We start from the raw sequence: 16,998 nt of genomic DNA, 5'->3' as shown, positions 1-16,998 counted from the left end.
TTAGTAGAAACAAGAAACAAAATTCGAGAATAATGTTCCTATGAACTACTAGGATGTGGTTGTAAAGTGCTCATAGTAAAGCAAAATATCAATATCTTACAAGTTCTTACCATGCGGCAGGTGGTGACAGGCAACCGGCGGTGTCAAATAACTCCGAAGATTGTGTAAAGCGATTGCCAGGGGAACGTACGTATACACGGTGTAGAAATATGTGGAGCTGGGTTGGCTATATATGGTAGCAAAAGATTAGCAATAATCAATTCAAAGATGCAATATTGAATAAACGCTCAACGACGGTACTGTGCTGGTCCTAGGCTAGACCGGACTAGAGACGCGAGCCTAGAACACTAATGAGGTCACGGCGTACCACAACTAGCATCAATGAAGGATACTAAGTAGCTCGGGACAGCAAGATATAAATGAAGATCACAACGGCAGTAAAGATAATGATGAAAAACAACTGCCAAGCAGGATATACAACAACTCTCTCTCCAACTTTCCTCTTGAAAAGTTTGAGCCAATTTTCTGATAACTTTTTTCAAAGAATGGTACTAACTCAAGCTTTTCAATGCAAAAAGAATCACTCAATTCCGAATTGATATGAGGAGTCAAAGAATTCTAAAACTGGCCTGAAAAACTGGAATAAGCTGTGTCCGCGAACTTCGGAGGGCAAAAAGACCTATTTAGAAGACGATTTTGAGGTGTCAAATATTGAACTAGCCTCTGCAACTATTTAGATGCGGCTCGTCGCTAGCTTTCATTTGAGTACTCGCGGAGCCAAAACGGACTTCGTATGAGGAAGTTATGCCTGTTTTACTGAACAGTGCACAAAACAGATTCCAATCCGAATTCAACTACGAGATTGAGTCTAGATAGATCCGAATTTTTTTTCTTCTCTCTTATTTTTTTCCTCACACTTTTTTTCATTTTCTTTCTCTCTTTTTTCTCTGACTTTTTTTCTCTTTTTTTTCTCTGTCTTTTTTTTCTCTCTCCCTCTTTCAAAGACAAACTAGATAAGATGCAGATTGGATCAAGCGAAGATGTGAAGGACCTCAACTATGATTGTGACAATGAACTATGGGTAGCACGTGGTGGAAATTGATGGATGGTGTGGTGGACAGCGGAAGGGATAACGATGCAGCTGCGACGTGACTAATGTGAACAGAACGCGAAACTCTAAATGAACTAGACACTAAGACCAGCAACTCGACACTAAGATCACAACGGCAGTAAAGATAATGATGAAAAACAACTGCCAAGCAGGATATACAACAACTCTCTCTCCAACTTTCCTCTTGAAAAGTTTGAGCCAATTTTCTGATAACTTTTTTCAAAGAATGCTACTAACTCAAGCTTTCCAATGCAAAAAGAATCACTCAATTCCGAATTGATATGAGGAGTCAAAAATTCTAAAACTGGCCTGAAAAACTGGAATAAGCTGTGTCCGCGAACTTCGGAGGGCAAAAAGACCTATTTAGAAGACGATTTTGAGGTGTCAAATATTGAACTAGCCTCTGCAACTATTTAGATGCGGCTCGTCGCTAGCTTTCATTTGAGTACTCGCGGAGCCAAAACAGACTTCGTATGAGGAAGTTATGCCTGTTTTACTGAACAGTGCACAAAACAGATTCCAATCCGAATTCAACTACGAGATTGAGTCTAGATAGATCCGAATTTTGTTTTTTTTCTTCTCTCTTATTTTTTTCCTCACACTTTTTTTCATTTTCTTTCTCTTTTTTTTCTCTGACTTTTTTTCTCTTTTTTTTCTCTATCTTTTTTTTCTCTCTCCCTCTTTCAAAGACAAACTAGATAAGATGCAGATTGGATCAAGCGAAGATGTGAAGGACCTCAACTATGATTGTGACAATGAACTATGGGTAGCACGTGGTGGAAATTGATGGATGGTGTGGTGGACAGCGGAAGGGATAACGATGCAGCTGCGACGTGACTAATGTGAACAGAACGCGAAACTCTAAATGAACTAGACACTAAGACCAGCAACTCGACACGACGATGCATCCGAAAATTCAGTAATGCAAACAATGAAAAGAAAATTGCAAAGACTCAGACTGGCTTGGACAAAAGGATGAATAGATCTAACTTTTTTGTGGCTTTTTCTTAGACAATAGGTAAGAAAATAAATCTAATATAGGGGAAACTGGAAATTCTCACCGAGCAACCTGAAAACTGGTACCACTTGATAGAGGCGAGGGTGCCCCGTCTTTCGATGAGATGGTGGCTATCGTTTTGGAGGAAGTCGACTTTGACGATCCGACTACAAACGTGCGAGGACGTCGCGCCTTAGCAATCGCTAAACCAACTCCGAGAGGTTATTGACCACGCTGGAGCACGATCAACCTGACCACGAAGGTCTATTCCTGCAAGCAATCGAAGAACAAGTAAGAATATGATAAAGCAATCTGAATATTGCGAATATAGATGAAGTATTGATAAAGGTGGGGATCCGGAAGCGGTCTTGGTCTGGTCGTTGGACACAAATGAAGTACACGAAGTTGCAATGGCTAACTTTTAACTAAACAAATCCCAAGAAAAAAGCTACTAGATGGATCTACTTATATAGGAGCAAGGGGTGGCGGCCAAGGAGGTGGGAGGACGTCCCAAGGCAGCCTAAAACCAACCCTAGGTCGTACAAGGCTCATGGGCCCAAGTGGATGTGATGCAACACCTTTGGACTTGTTGTTTGACTCGGATTCTGCTGAAGCGTCAGATTGTTTCGTCCATATCTCAACGCTCCGGACGAATTTAAAGGTGAATCCAATTGGGTTGGAAAGAGGACGAAATCTACTTTCCAACAAAAAAAGAATCACCCAATTCGGAGTCCGTATGAAAAAGTTGTTGGCGTTTTGAGTCAGGTATGTCTGTGCAGTCCGAATCTGAATCCAGAACGTGAGAGACTTGGACTCTATCTTCTCTTGGCCCAAAAGTGACGTGAGAGGTCTTTTTGAACAGAACCTAAACTTCTCATTTTCCCCTATCTTCATATGTGGATTGTACAAATGTCCCATACACCTGCAATTAGACAAAACACAAAAGTGTGTGAAGTATTTTTGTTCTGGATAACATAAATAGATTATTGAATAGTTTGCACTAGAAATCACCTGATAAATATGCATGTATGCAATATTTTTGGTCGTATCCAAGGTAGTCATGTCCTCATCAGATAGGTACCCAGCATCGGCATAGCCTATAATAGATAGGTCTTGATTTCTTTTATAAAACAGGCCAAGATCTTTGGTCCCTTGCAGGTAATGGAAGACGTCCTTGACACCTTTCCAATGCCTCTTGGTAGGTTTAGAACTGTACCGAGCAAGAAAACTGACGGCGAACGCAATGTCTGGCCGTGTACAATTTGCGAGGTAAATGAGTGCTCCAACTACACTCAGTAAGGAACCTCTGGTCCCAGAGTTTCCTCCCCCTCTTCCTTTGGCCTGAACGGGTCCTTGTCTGGCTGTAAAGATCTTCCGACCATCGGGGTCTTAGAAGGATATGCCTTATCAAATCCAAATCTCTCCAACACCTTCTGGGTGTAGGCCGGCTGGTGCACTAGAATCCCATCAGGGGAATGTTCAAGTTGCAGACCTAGACAGAACTTGGTTTTACCCAAATCCTTCATCTCGAATTCCGACATCAGGTAGGAACTCGCTTCCTCAATATCCTTAGGCGTACCGATTATGTTTAAATCATCCACGTACACCGAGATTATACAGAATCCATCTTGGAATCGCCGTATAAAAACACATGGGCAATCTTTACTGCTCGTGTAGCCCTTCTGATGAAGGAAATCGCTTAGGCGATTATACCACATTCTACCAGACTGTCTGAGTCCGTATAGTGCCTTTTGAAGCTGAACACTATATAGACTCCTGTTTGCTCTATCATGGTTCGGAACAGGGATACCTTCAGGAACCTTCATGTATATGTTCGAATCCAAGTTACCATACAGGTAAGCAGTGACAACATCCATTAGTTTCATTTTCAAGCCCATGTTTACTACCATCGAGATCAAGTATCTAAAGGTAACTCCATCCATGACCGGGGAATAAGTCTCCTCAAAATCGACACCTGGTCGTTGAGTGAACCCTTGAGCGACGAGCCTTGCTTTGTACCGTACTACCTTATTATTTTCATCTCTCTTTCGAACAAAAACCCACCTATGGCCAACAGGCCGAATGTGGGGAGGAGTTCGATAAACCGGTCCGAACACCTTCCTTTTGTTGAGAGATAATAATTCGGCAGTAATTGCCTGCTGCCAATCTTTCCAATCCGACCTTTTCTTGCAATCAGCGAGCGTGTTAGGCTCAGGGTCAAGATCTATGATTGAGGCAATTTTTGTAGCAAAGTTAATGTCGACAATAACCGTTGCTCGGTTCAGGGACTCCCCCGTATAAATATAATTTATGGCCATTTCATCATGGAGCGCATCCGGCGCTAACACTTGCTCTACCAAATTTCCCATTATGGGAGCAAGGTCCTTTAGATTTCCCGCGCCGACGTGTGCACACACATCTCCGCTGGGTGTTTCCCCTATGGGAAAGTTTAAGTCCAGAATTTCGTGCACTGAATTTTCCGTACTTGTGCCAGGTCTCGACTGGCTCCCCGTTTCACTTTGGGGTACTTTGGCGACAGGCTGTAATAAATCTCTCTTATCCTTTTTCGTCGGGTGTCCCCGAGTACTTGGGATTTGAGAAGCCGGATCTCTCGTCCTTTTAGGCCTTTGGACGGGAGCGGGTCCACCATCATTTTTCTTCGGTATTTCAACCCTTTCCGGTGCATTGCGTGCGTGCACATGCAATTTTGTCACAGTCTTTAAGTCACTAAAGTGGTCAGGCAGTTGATTTGCTAATGACTGCAAATCTATTATCTTTTGGACTTCTCTCTCAGTCTCAGCAGTGCACGGGTCATGAGCGTGGATTCCCGTGGCTTGCCACATGATTTCTCGACTTTTAGCATCAAGGGGTTGATTCTCTCCCCCTAAAGTCGGGAAAAAATCCTCGTAAAAAATGCAATCAGCAAAACGAGCCGTGTGACAGTCACTTGTCATGGGGTCCACATACCTGATTATGGACACAGTCTCATAACCAACGTATATCCCCGACTTACGGAGCGGGCCCATCGCTGATCGCTGAGGTGGTGGTATAGGTACATATACCTGGCAACCGAACCTACGAAGGTGGGAAATTTTCGGTGCCGACCCTTGCGCAAGCTGAACAGGAGAGTGAATGTTGTAGGCCGACGGTCGAAAGTTGATGAGATTGGCCGCGTGTAACACTGCGTGGCCCCAACATGTAGTTGGTAAACTACAACCCTGAAGGAGCGGTCGGGCAATGAATTTAATTCTTTTAATCAATGCCTCGGCAAGTCCATTTTGTGTATGAACATGCGGTACTGAGTGCTCAACTTTGATTCCCATTGCCACGCAATAATCATCGAACGCCTTTGAAGTAAATTCTCCGGTGTTGTCCATTTGAATAGACTTTATACGATAATCAGGGAAATTATTCCTCATTTGTATGATCTGAGAGATCAGCTTTGCAAAGGCATGGTCCCGTGTTGACAGCAGGCAAACATTGGACCATTTAGAGGAAGCATCAATGCGCACCATGAAGTACCGAAACGGCCCCGTGAGGGGCTGAATTGGACCGCATATGTCCCCTTGGATACGCTCGAAGAACGCGGGGATTTCATCCCTCACCTTGAGGGGCGATGGCCTAATGACCAACTTCCCCTTAGCGCATGCGGAGCACACGAAATCATTGGGATTCGGGAAGTTCTTCACGTTAACATTATGACCATGCGAGTTGTTTATTATATTTCTCATCATCCTAAGTCCGGGGTGGCCTAACCTATCGTGCCAGAGGAAGAAGAGTTCAGAGCTTCTAAAAACGGTCTTGAGGGTAGTGTACACGGGCGGTGCTACTATTTTAGTGTAGTATAGCCCTGTGTCGAACGAAGGAAGCCTTTCGATAACATGTTTAACATTTGCATCCCGCTTTGTGATAAGTAGGCACTCCTTGCTGTTCTCATCATCGGTCTCAGCATGAAAACCATTGGCGCGGATGTCTCTAAAGCTGAAAAGAGTACGAGTCGACTCCGGGTACAACAACGCATCATTAATGATCAAAGTTGTTCCCATAGGAAGTATAATAGTGGCTTGTCCGGAGCCAACTATGTGCGAACCGCAGCCGGCGATTGTCATAATACTTCCCGGAGATTTTTTAATAGACTCAAAGTACTTAGTTTCTCGTAAAATGGTATGTGTAGTTGCGCTATCGGCAAGGCACGTTTCCTCCATTCGGGCGCCACACGCGTTCTAAAATATGACATACAATTAATGTAATGAGGAAGACGCTACATTAATAATAAATGCACACATTCCAGAACATAACATACTATCATGTATAAATAATGGAATAAATGAATAAATGTCATCCAATCGCCAAAGTAAAGAATAAGTTTATGCTCTCATAGAGCTTACAACCATATCGAATTTATTCGAATTTATTGTATCAAATCATGGAATCATGATAACCAAAGAGGTATGCTAAGTAGACTCGGTAAAGAAGCCATTGACCTCAGCCGCAATCTCCATACTAGTGAGCTGATCCTCCTTAGAAATCATCTTGGAGGCAGCATCAACATCTAGTTACGGCACCGCCAAGGCGACCACGTGGTCAACCTCCATGGCAACGTTGGCATCACTAGAGACCGCCAAAGCCGCCGCGATGGGCACCACGGGGGTCGCCGTGATGGGCGTAGCAGGGGGCGTAGAGATCATCATGGGTGCCTCCATGGGCACGGTGGTGCTCCCTCCTGAACCAAGGCGAGGTGCGTCTCACGCACCTTGCGAGCCTTGTATGCAGCAACGACCTCCTGTGGCGCGCAACACTGGCGGGAGAAATGCTCCATCGAGCCACACCGGAAGCAGTCCTGAGGCCTCTGCCCCCCCTTGCCCGGCTTTTGCTGCTTAGCCGGGGCGGGGGGGGGTGAGGGCCCTTCTTCTTGCCCTTGCGGCCCCTCTTCTTCTGTTGAGGCTTGCGGACTTTGAGAGCATTCACCTCCTGGCGAGAACTCCCCCCAAGTGGTTGCGCGACAAAGTTCTTTTTCAGAACCTCGTCCTGCGCCTCTGCCACCTGGAGGACGTCAATCAACTATGAATACCTCGCGTAGTTGCCCTGGCGGTAGTTCCGTGCGGACAGGACCGCGTCAGCGTGGAAAGTGGATAGGGTTTTCTCAATCTTCTGAGTGTCGGTAATCTCAGTACCACACATCTGAAGAGTCGTACAAATCCGGTGCAGAGCCGAATTGTACTCCCCAACCGTCTTGAAGTCCGCAAACCTTAGGCGGATCCACTCTGCCTCTGCACGTGGCTTAACAGTGTACTTCAGCCGCTCAAACCGCTGCTTAAGAGCGGTCCAAAGGCCAGAAGCACTCCGCTCAGCCATATACTCGTCTTTCAGAGTAGGTGACAGGTGATGACGGAGAAAATGCAAAGCCTGCGCATTCTCAGTGTCGAACTTGGGATCAGTGGGGGCCAGCTGGGTCCCCTTACCGATCGCCCTCAGGAGGGTTTTGCCCTGGAGAAAGATCTCACAGTTCGAGGCCCATGACAGGTAGTTCATCCCCGTCTGGGCTAACTCAGCAAACTCCTTGTTGACAATTTCGGCCATCTGCAATTTATGCAAAAATCATGAGATTACAGCAGGTAATCTTTTGCACAAATGCGATGTTGATAAACTTATTCAATAAAAATGATGTTCCATTATTTAAAACACGTTCTTGTATGACTTACTTAATGATTAAGAGTGCAAAACAATTAATCTACAATAGTAAAATCATACAATAAAAACATGTTTACAAGATATAGCATGTTAAGCGCATTTTGTACGTGAAAAATAGCCCAAAAATTGAATTCCCGAGACATTTTAAAGCCAAAATACGCATTTTCAGCGAAAACAGACAGTTCCAGGGGCTTTTACGCGAAGTATTACAGCAGGAATATAATGCGCGTAAAAAAACAGAAACTGCAGGGGCTAAAATGCAAAGGACCAGGCGCGCGAGCTCACCGGCTCAGTCCAGTTCGGTGCAGGCCGAAAATGGGTCGTCGGCCCGTTGAGACAGCATAGGTCTTCCCTCTCTCTCTTTGTTTTTTTATGGAGTAGAGAAAACGGCCCGGTCCACGGCAGCCCGCTGGGCCGGCCTGCTCAGGGGGTCGCTAGGGTTTCCCTAGCGCCCGAGCGGCGGCGGCGGCGTGCACGCACAGCGCGGCCAGGGCAGGCCAACGCGCGCTTGCGGCGGCGGCGACCACGCACGTAGGCACGCAGGGCGCGGCCGGGGCTGGTTGGTGCATGCTCTCACGGCGGCGGCGACCACGCACGCGGGCACACAGGGCGCGACCGGGGCTGGCCGGTGCGTGCTCTCGCAGCGGCGGCGGCCATGGCTCGCGGCGGCTGCAGCTACGGCCCGCGGCTTGCGTCGGTGGCGTGGCCAGCAGGCCTACGCGTGGACGGCGGTTGCGCGTGCAGCGGGCACGTGAGCGCGGCGATGGCAAACGGCAAGGCACGCGAGCGCAGCGTCAGCAGGACGCGGCGCCGGCGACCAGCGGGGTCGCTGCCAGATCACGGGCATGCCTCGGGATTCCTAGTCTTCGTCGTGTTCATCGGGAACATCGACGGCGCATGGCACAACAAGTGCGTTGCGGCGGTACCGTAACCATCTGGATCATGTTCTGTACCGACTCCCGTATAGTCTAGTCAACAAGTCTCTCGTGATCCAAGAACATCGACATTGGTCGGCGACGTATTCATCAGCCAGTTCTCGGGAGAGAAATCCACACCATAGGTAAATTTATCCAAAAAAATAAACTAATCGCAAAAACGGAATCGCAGTAGCGAGAGGAATCCATTTTTTTGCAAAAGTGGAGATCGGATCTTATACCTCCGCGGGATCGACGAAAGCCTGTGTGATGCAGGCTTGACGGAGAGTTGATGGAGCGAAGCGTGCTGATAACGTGTTCCGCAACTCCGCCGGCGAGTCCGGTCCGAGGTTGCGGAGCGAGAGCGAGCATCGTAGTCGAAGTAGTCGAACACGCGAAAGTAGATGACACAAAGAAGTATGGAGGAGACCAGCTTTATTAATCAATGATCAAGGGTTACAATGATTGCTCCTCGTCTCTTTATATAGGGGTACAAGGTCAAGAGATAAGTATCCACTTAACATAAAGTGTGGAACCGGGAGGGGCTATCCCGAGCGCTTCGTGCGCTAGCCGCCGCCACCCTCGTGGTGGGCCGGTTTCCCAACAGATTTTATGGCCGTAACTCTACCGGGTACACAAGCAGGTAGCAGGTCGTTAGGGCTGGCGGTCCCACCTGTTAGCCTGCCGCTGTTCGATCACCCACACTATCCACACTCGGAGTAACATAAGTGATAATTGTAGTGGTTTAGGAGCAGATTTAGGAGAATATTAATCGCATGCATTAAGGCCAAAAGGGCACATATCTGCACACCTACAAAACTAGCCTATGCTTGTCCTCCAAGATCTAATCCTAGTTGAAAAGGAAAGGATAGATGTGGAGGTTTAGATAGGAAGGGAAAAGATTAGATTAAGAATATCCCTAATACATGCTACGTATTCTTACACCCCCGCGGTCAAAGCGTAATCCGAGGTGATTCCAAGACTCGATCGAAACGCTTTGAATGAATTTGTCAGAAGCCCTTTGGTCATCATGTTCGTAAGTTGATGAGCGGTCGAAACATGGACAACGTGAAAGTGTCCCAAGGCTACCTTCTCGCGTACAAAATGAATGTCCAATTCAATATGCTTTGTGCAGCGGGGTTGGCTGAGAGGTAAACTGCGGAGACGTTTTCACAAAACACCACGGAGGCCTTATCAACAACACAATGAAGCTCGCCAAGCAGTTGTCGAAGCCAACAACATTCAGCCATGGCATTGGCCACTGCACGGTATTCGGCCTCAGCACTCAAAGGGGGAAACGGTAGGTTGGCGTTTGGAATACCAAGACATCAAATAGTCCCCGAGGTAGATGCAATAACCCGATGTAGAGCGACGAGTGTCAGGGCAGCCGGCCCAGTCAGCGTCAGAGTACGCAGCAAGGGCAATGGAGGGGTTGCCTCTGATCCGAAGCTCGTGTGAAGTAGTGCCGCGAAGATAACGAAGCAAACGCTTTATTAATCCCCCAATGAGCATCACAAGGAGCATGCATATGCAAGCAAAGCCGATGGACGGCATAGGCAATGTCTGGCCATGTCAAAGTGAGGTATTGAAGAGCACCGACAATGCTTAGAAAGTGGCGTCCATCACAAGTTCACCAGAGGCAGCCAAAACCTTGGGCTTAGTATCCACAGGCGTAGAGGCGGGCTTGCAATTGGACATAGCGGCGCGATCAAGAATCTCCTCAGCATATCTCTCTTGAGAAAGAAAAGAAACTAGAGGCCATGCGACGAGCGAGAACACCAAGGAAAAAATTAAGAGGGCCAAGATCCTTCATCTTGGATTCTGTGTTGAGAGAAAGAAACACTGTCGAGGAAGCGGTGAGGGCAATGTCATCAGCATAAAGTAGCAAATAGGCCATGTATGAACCACGACGAAGTATAAACAGTGAGGTGTCCGAAAGAGCCAAAGTGAACCCAAGGTGTTGAAGGAAATCATCGATGCGCGTGTACCAAGTGCGAGGAGCCTGTTTGAGACGATAAAGTGATTTGGACAGTAGGCAAACATGCTTAGGGTTGGTGGCATCAATGAACCCCATAGGTTGAGCACGGTAGACACGGTCATGTAGAACTTCATGAAGAAAAGTATTGGATACGTCCAACTGATGTACCGGCCAGTGGCGAGAAGTGGCAAGATGCAAGACCGAGCGAACCGCGGCAGGTTTAACAACGGGACTAAAACTCTCACCGAGATCTATGCCAGCACGTTGTGTGAATCATTGAACAACCCAACGTGCTTTATTGCGATCCAGGGAGCCATCGGGTTTGATTTTATGCCAAAATACCCATTTGTCGATGAAGATGTTAACACCGCGAGGTCAAGGCACAAGAGTCCAGGTGCGCTTGGCCTGCAAAGCATCATACTCGTCTTGCATGGCAGAACACCACGCAGGATCACGGAGAGCTGCACGAGCCGATGTGGGAAGCGGCGATGGCACGACAGTGGCAGCATGAGCATCCTCAAGGCGACGACTGGGCTATAGTAGACCATGACGGGCACGAGTGGTCGTTGTCGATTTCAAAACCGGCGGATCTCGAGTAGGGGGTTCCAAACTGTTGACCTTCGATGGATGGGGAACAGTAGATGTAGGACACGATGTTTACCCAGGTTCGGGCCCTCTCTAAGAGGCAAAACCCTATGTCCTGCTTGATTATATTGCTTGTGTATGAGGGGTTTACAGAGTAGATCTACCACGAGATCAGATGAACTAAATCTTAACTAGTAGGATGGCGATTGTTCCTCTAGCCTCTACGGACTAAGCCCCCTGGTTTATATAGACACTAGGGGTGCTAGGGTTTACATGTAGTTGGTTACATCAAGGAAACTCCGTGTCTTCTATCTTAAATTAGGGGGCACACCAAGGCACAAAAGGTCTTCGGTCCGGATACTGTGCAACCCAACTATCCGGCCCACGTGAGATGAGCCGGCACCCCGAGGACCCCCTAATCTAGGACTCCCTCAGTAGCCCCCAAACTAGCCTTCAACGTCGGCTTCTCATGACTTCCAAGACTGCAGGCTCCGGCTTGCAAGTGAGTTCCTTTTTCTTCGAATGGTATTTGATTTAGTTCGGCCATACACCGAATCGTATCTGGACTCCAAACTATTTGCTTTACTTAGCCTTGAAGGCCAATCGCCCGAATGCAAACAGTATCTTTGACTGACAACTTTAGGCGAAGGGTCGCGTCTAGTCATAAAAACGAAGACTCGATAGGCGCCTCGAGGCCGCCCTTTTGATGACATGTCCCTTCAAGGTGGAGATCGTGCCCCATTTTTTAAGGAATTCGATCAATGAGTCACAGTATCCCACTTGCGCATAATGCTACGAGTATATCGGGAAGAGGCGAGGTGGGCGGCGCATTTATAGGACTCCTGGTATTACAACTGCTTATAAAGAGGGCCAGCCACGGCTATCCCCGCACGCCTTCTTCCCCTTCTTGCCTTTACTTTCCCAATCTACAGAGCTCGAGCACTCCCACCCATCTTTCCGCCAAATCAAGTTCGGCAATGGTTGGATCTGGACCGAAGGGCAAGTGGGGGGGGGCCTCATGCGTCACCGGCAGTGACATCGAGGACCTGAAGCAGGCGGGCTTCCTTTCCCCAAACGTTAGCCATCGAGCCCGAGAAGAAGGCCAGATCGTGTTGATGCCTCGCGCAGGTGAACGGGTGATGTTCGTCCCCCACTTTATCCGGGGACTAGGTTTCCCCCTCCATCCGTTCGTCCGAGGGTTGATGTTCTACTACGGCCTTGACTTCCATGATTGGCTCCGAATTCATTCCTCCATATTTCGGCCTTCATCATCATTTGGGAGGCCTTCCTTCGGGTCCAGCCGCACTTTGGCCTATGGCTCAAGGTTTATAACGTTAAGCCGAAAATCGTCGACGACCAGCACGCAAATTGTGGGGGCGCCATGGTCAGCAGGCTTTCCCGACTCGGCTGGCTGGAGGGCGTGTTTGTTGACACGGTTAACGTCTGGCAAAAGGAATGGTTCTATATCACCGAGCCCCGCAAAACGGCCTGGGCTGCCGCTGGAGAATTCAGATCCGGGCCCCCAGCGAGGTTAATCTCATGGACCAGAAAAGGCCTTACCTGGAGTTCTACCACCGAAGCGGAGGCGCTGCAAAAACGCGTCTCCAATATGATAAAGGCAGGGGCCGCACTTACCAATGTGGTCCAGATTATAATCTACCGCGGTCTCCTGCATTGCCAATGTCGAGCCCCCCAATGTGGTCTTGGAAGCCCACGCACTACAAAAAAAAGACACATCCGTGACATTTTGGGCTGAACGAATTTTTTTCTGTCATACATATGACACTTCTATGACGATAATTGTGACAAAACCCAGTATCATCATAGATGTGGTGGGCTCCTACTTCTATGACAAAAAATCATGACAGAAAATGGGCTTTTCGTCCTGGGCGGGCAGGAGACGCAGCTGCATGACATTCTTTGGGCCGTCCATGATGGAAAAAACCGTGGTAGAAGCGAGGGCGAGGAAAATTTCGGGGAGTTCCCGGTTACGGTGGGAGGTCGGGGGCCGAGCGATGCGCGTTTCTCTCGTACACGTACGCGCATGTGTGCGAGGCGTTGGCTCTAACTAAACCCGAGCGAGGCGTTGGGCTCTAACTGAACCTGATGCAGGCTACGCGTTACTGAACCCGAGCGATCGATCGATGGCTGTTAACTGAATCGAGCGATTCCTTCGCTACTGCTGCTAACTGAAGCCGATCGATGCTGCCTCTGGATGAACAGTGAGTGTTGCTGGGGGGGGGGGGGTTGGATGAACAGTTCCCGATGGGGGTGGATGAACAGGACCCCGTGGTGTTGCCTCTGGATGAACAGGACCCCGATCGATCGAGCCGGTTGGGGCTGGATGAACAGGACCCCCATGGAGGGCAGGATGAACAGGACCACCCCGTGGAGGGCAGGATGAACAGTAGATGGTGGAGGGCTGGATGAACAGTAGCCCATGGAGGGGTGGTTGAACAGGATCCCGTGGAGAGGGCTGGTTGAACAGTAGCCGGTGGAGTAGCGCGTGGTGGAGGCTGGATGAACAGGAGCCCGTGGATGAACAGTCGCAGGTGGAGGCTGGAGGAGGTCGACGGTGGATGAACAATAGCCCGTGGAGGCTGGAGGGGTCAACGGTGGAGATGAACAGTGTCCCGTGGAGTCTCGTTTTGCGGTACGCCACACCCCTCCCGATGAACAGGACCCCCGTTTCGACCGTAGCGCTCCAACACAAGTCCGTTTCCTCCGTTTTGCGGTACGCCACACCCCTCCCGATCAACAGGACCCCCGTTTCGACCATAGGAGGTCCGTTTCCTCCGTTTTGCGGTACGCCAGACCCCTCCCGATGAACAGCATCCCGTTTCAAACGTGGCTGGTCGAACACAAGGCCGTTTCCTCCGTTCTGCGGTACGCCAGGCCTCGTTTCTATCGGCTGTTCCGTCCAAGCCCTCCCGATGAACACGACGACGCATTTCGTTCTGACCCAGCCGGTTGGCTCCCCATGAACACGACGACGATGATGTTTCTCCGTTCTGACCCAGCCATGTACACGAGCCCTGGCCGTACGTATGCGCGAGTAGGCGTTCGAGACCCTGCCCGTATGTACGTACGTGGCCGTATTTTCTTTCTTGCACACTGGCCGCTGTACGTACGTGTACATGCTACGCGCGCGCCTGTACTACGACACGTGCACGCCTCTACATCGACCAGTATGTACGTACACGTTCGCGACCAGAATGACAATGCTACGTATGCTTCGACCAGGTGGGTCCCGACTGTCAGGCACTTCCTTGCCTGCGAAGATGTAGCTGGTGGGTCCCAGCAGTCAGGGGGGCGAATCGTTTTTTTTTTGCCCGGACGCACTTCCTTGCGTGCGAAGATGTAGCTGGTGGGTCCCCGCAGTCAGGGGAAAATGTTTTTTCGCGAAATACGGTGGCCCGTCCGGTGGGTCCCCGCTGTCAGGTGGAGGAATAATTATTTTCCGTGTAATATGGAGGCACTTCCTTGCTGCGGCTGTGGACCCAGCTGTCAGCCTCTCCATGTATAGTCCACGTCCGATGGAAGCCGTTCCTTGACCACGTTGACCACGCCGCGCCGGGAGCACCAGGGCGGTGGACGACGGCGTGGCCTAGGAAGGGGATGACGCGGAGCCGGGGAAGACGCGGCAGTGGATGCCCGCGCGGAGAGGAGTACGAGGGTTCACTGGTTCGACTGCAGTGTGAGGCTGCCGTCGCCGCAGGGCCTGGCCAGCGGTGGGAGTAGTAGGGGGCGGTGAGTTCTCTGCGGCAGCACAGCCGGCCACGGGAGGCAGGAGCATGCGGCACGACCGGCGCTGCTTTGGGCGGCTAGAGCAACAAGACCAGAGGTTGAAGAAGCACTACGGCCGTTGGATGGACATCATACGGTCACTGGAGCTAGAATCGTGCATATTGACTAAGTTGACAAAGCCCTCCATCCCCGTCAACTTAGTAGGCCCACAAGTCAGCCTGCCACTATACTGGGTCCCAGCTAGCAGGGGGAGTATTCATTTTTTGTGCGTAATAAGGACGCACTTCCTTGCGTGCGAAGATATAGCTGGTGGGTCCGAGCTGTCAGCGGCGGTAACGTTTTTTTCGCGAAATACAGAGGCCCTTTCGGTGGGTCCCAGATGTCAGGTGGAGGAATCATTATTTTGCGCGTAATAAGGAGGCATTTCCTTGCGTGCGGCCGTGGACCCAGGTGTCAGCCTCTCCACGTACAGTCCACTTCAGATGCATGTCGGTCGTTGACCACGTTGACCAGGCCACGCCGGGAGCACCAGGGTGGTGGGCAATGGCGAGGCCTAGGAAGGGAACGACACAGAGGCAGGGAAGACTCGGCAGTTGTTTCCCACGTGGAGGGGAGTACGACTATACGAGGGTTTACCGGTTCGTCTGCCGTCGCCGGAGAATAACAACAGGTGTGGGTGAGTAGAGGGATGGCTAGGCCAGCGATGGGAGTACGGTGGGGCGGTGAAGCCTGCGTGGCAGCACAGCCGGCCGCGGGGAGGAGGGAGCAGGCAGTCCCGCCGGCGCTTGTTTGAGCGGCTCGAGCAGGAAGAGCAGAGATTGAAGAAGCACGATGGCCGTTGGATGGACATCCAATAGTCACTGCTTGTGCGTCAACCTTTTTTTAGGAAAGCCTCAAATCTGTGGAAAATAGCATACAACCCATCTGCCATTATTTCTAATAATTTACAGCCCATTTGCTAATTCTGAAGGTTTTTTTGGAGCCCATATTCTTTTTGTTAGCAGTACAGCCCATATTGTGGCCACGGTTAAAAAATTATACGAAATGTTGCTTATTTCGGTGCGGTCCGAACTGTTTTTAATCCCGAAATTTCGAGTCATATTCAAACTGATTTTAAAAATAAATGTATATCAATATAAAATCCAACAAATTGTCCACGCATAAAAATTAATGCAATTTAAAATCTTGAAATGAAAAAAAGAAATTTGAAAGTAATTGCCGGTTTGATGTGTTTTAAAAATGTACAACCCATTTCTCATTACTGATAGGCCATTTTCTCGTCCAGCCGAATGAAGCTCTCCTCGTCTTGAAAGATTGGCAGCCCAATAGGCCTGACAAAGCGACTTACTTGGCAAATCACAAAAAAACTGGGCTAGCCATTTTCAGAAAGAAAAAAAAACTACTGGGCTGGTCTGTGGTAAACATAAAAGAGAAGGCTGTCTAGACATGCCAGAGTGCCCCGCACAGCCCAGTTGACACCCTGCTTCCGTCTCAAAAACAAATTAGATAAATGCCACAACAAATATGGCGATTCATCAAAATGCCACTGCAATTTCCAAACTTTGAAAAATGCCATTGCAATTTTTGCAAACTTTGGAAAACGCCACTGCAATTTGCAAACTTTGAAAAACGCCACTCCAGACTTCGAAAAATGCCACTGGGGATGGCATGAAATGGCATTTTTCAAAGTTTGGAAATTGCAATGGCATTTCTTAGAAACACCAGATTTGGAGTGGAATTTATCAAATTAACCCAAAACAAAAATAACTGGGCGAGCTGTTGGGTCCCTAATGTTAGCCGCTCGTTGTGCAACTCTCTCGTTTATTGACTACGTTGACAATGGCATGGGACCCAGATGTCAGAAATCCATTACGAGGAGCCATTTTTTTGGATTGAAATAAGGAGGCACTTTGCTTGCGTACTGCCATGACCTTGGCGGGTCCCTGCTGTCATCCTCTCCACGTACAATCATCTC

This window comes from Aegilops tauschii, chromosome 5 (genome assembly GCF_002575655.3).
Source record: "Aegilops tauschii subsp. strangulata cultivar AL8/78 chromosome 5, Aet v6.0, whole genome shotgun sequence".
NCBI classification, from domain to species: domain Eukaryota; kingdom Viridiplantae; phylum Streptophyta; class Magnoliopsida; order Poales; family Poaceae; genus Aegilops; species Aegilops tauschii.
Note: the sequence above shows the minus strand (reverse complement) of the source record.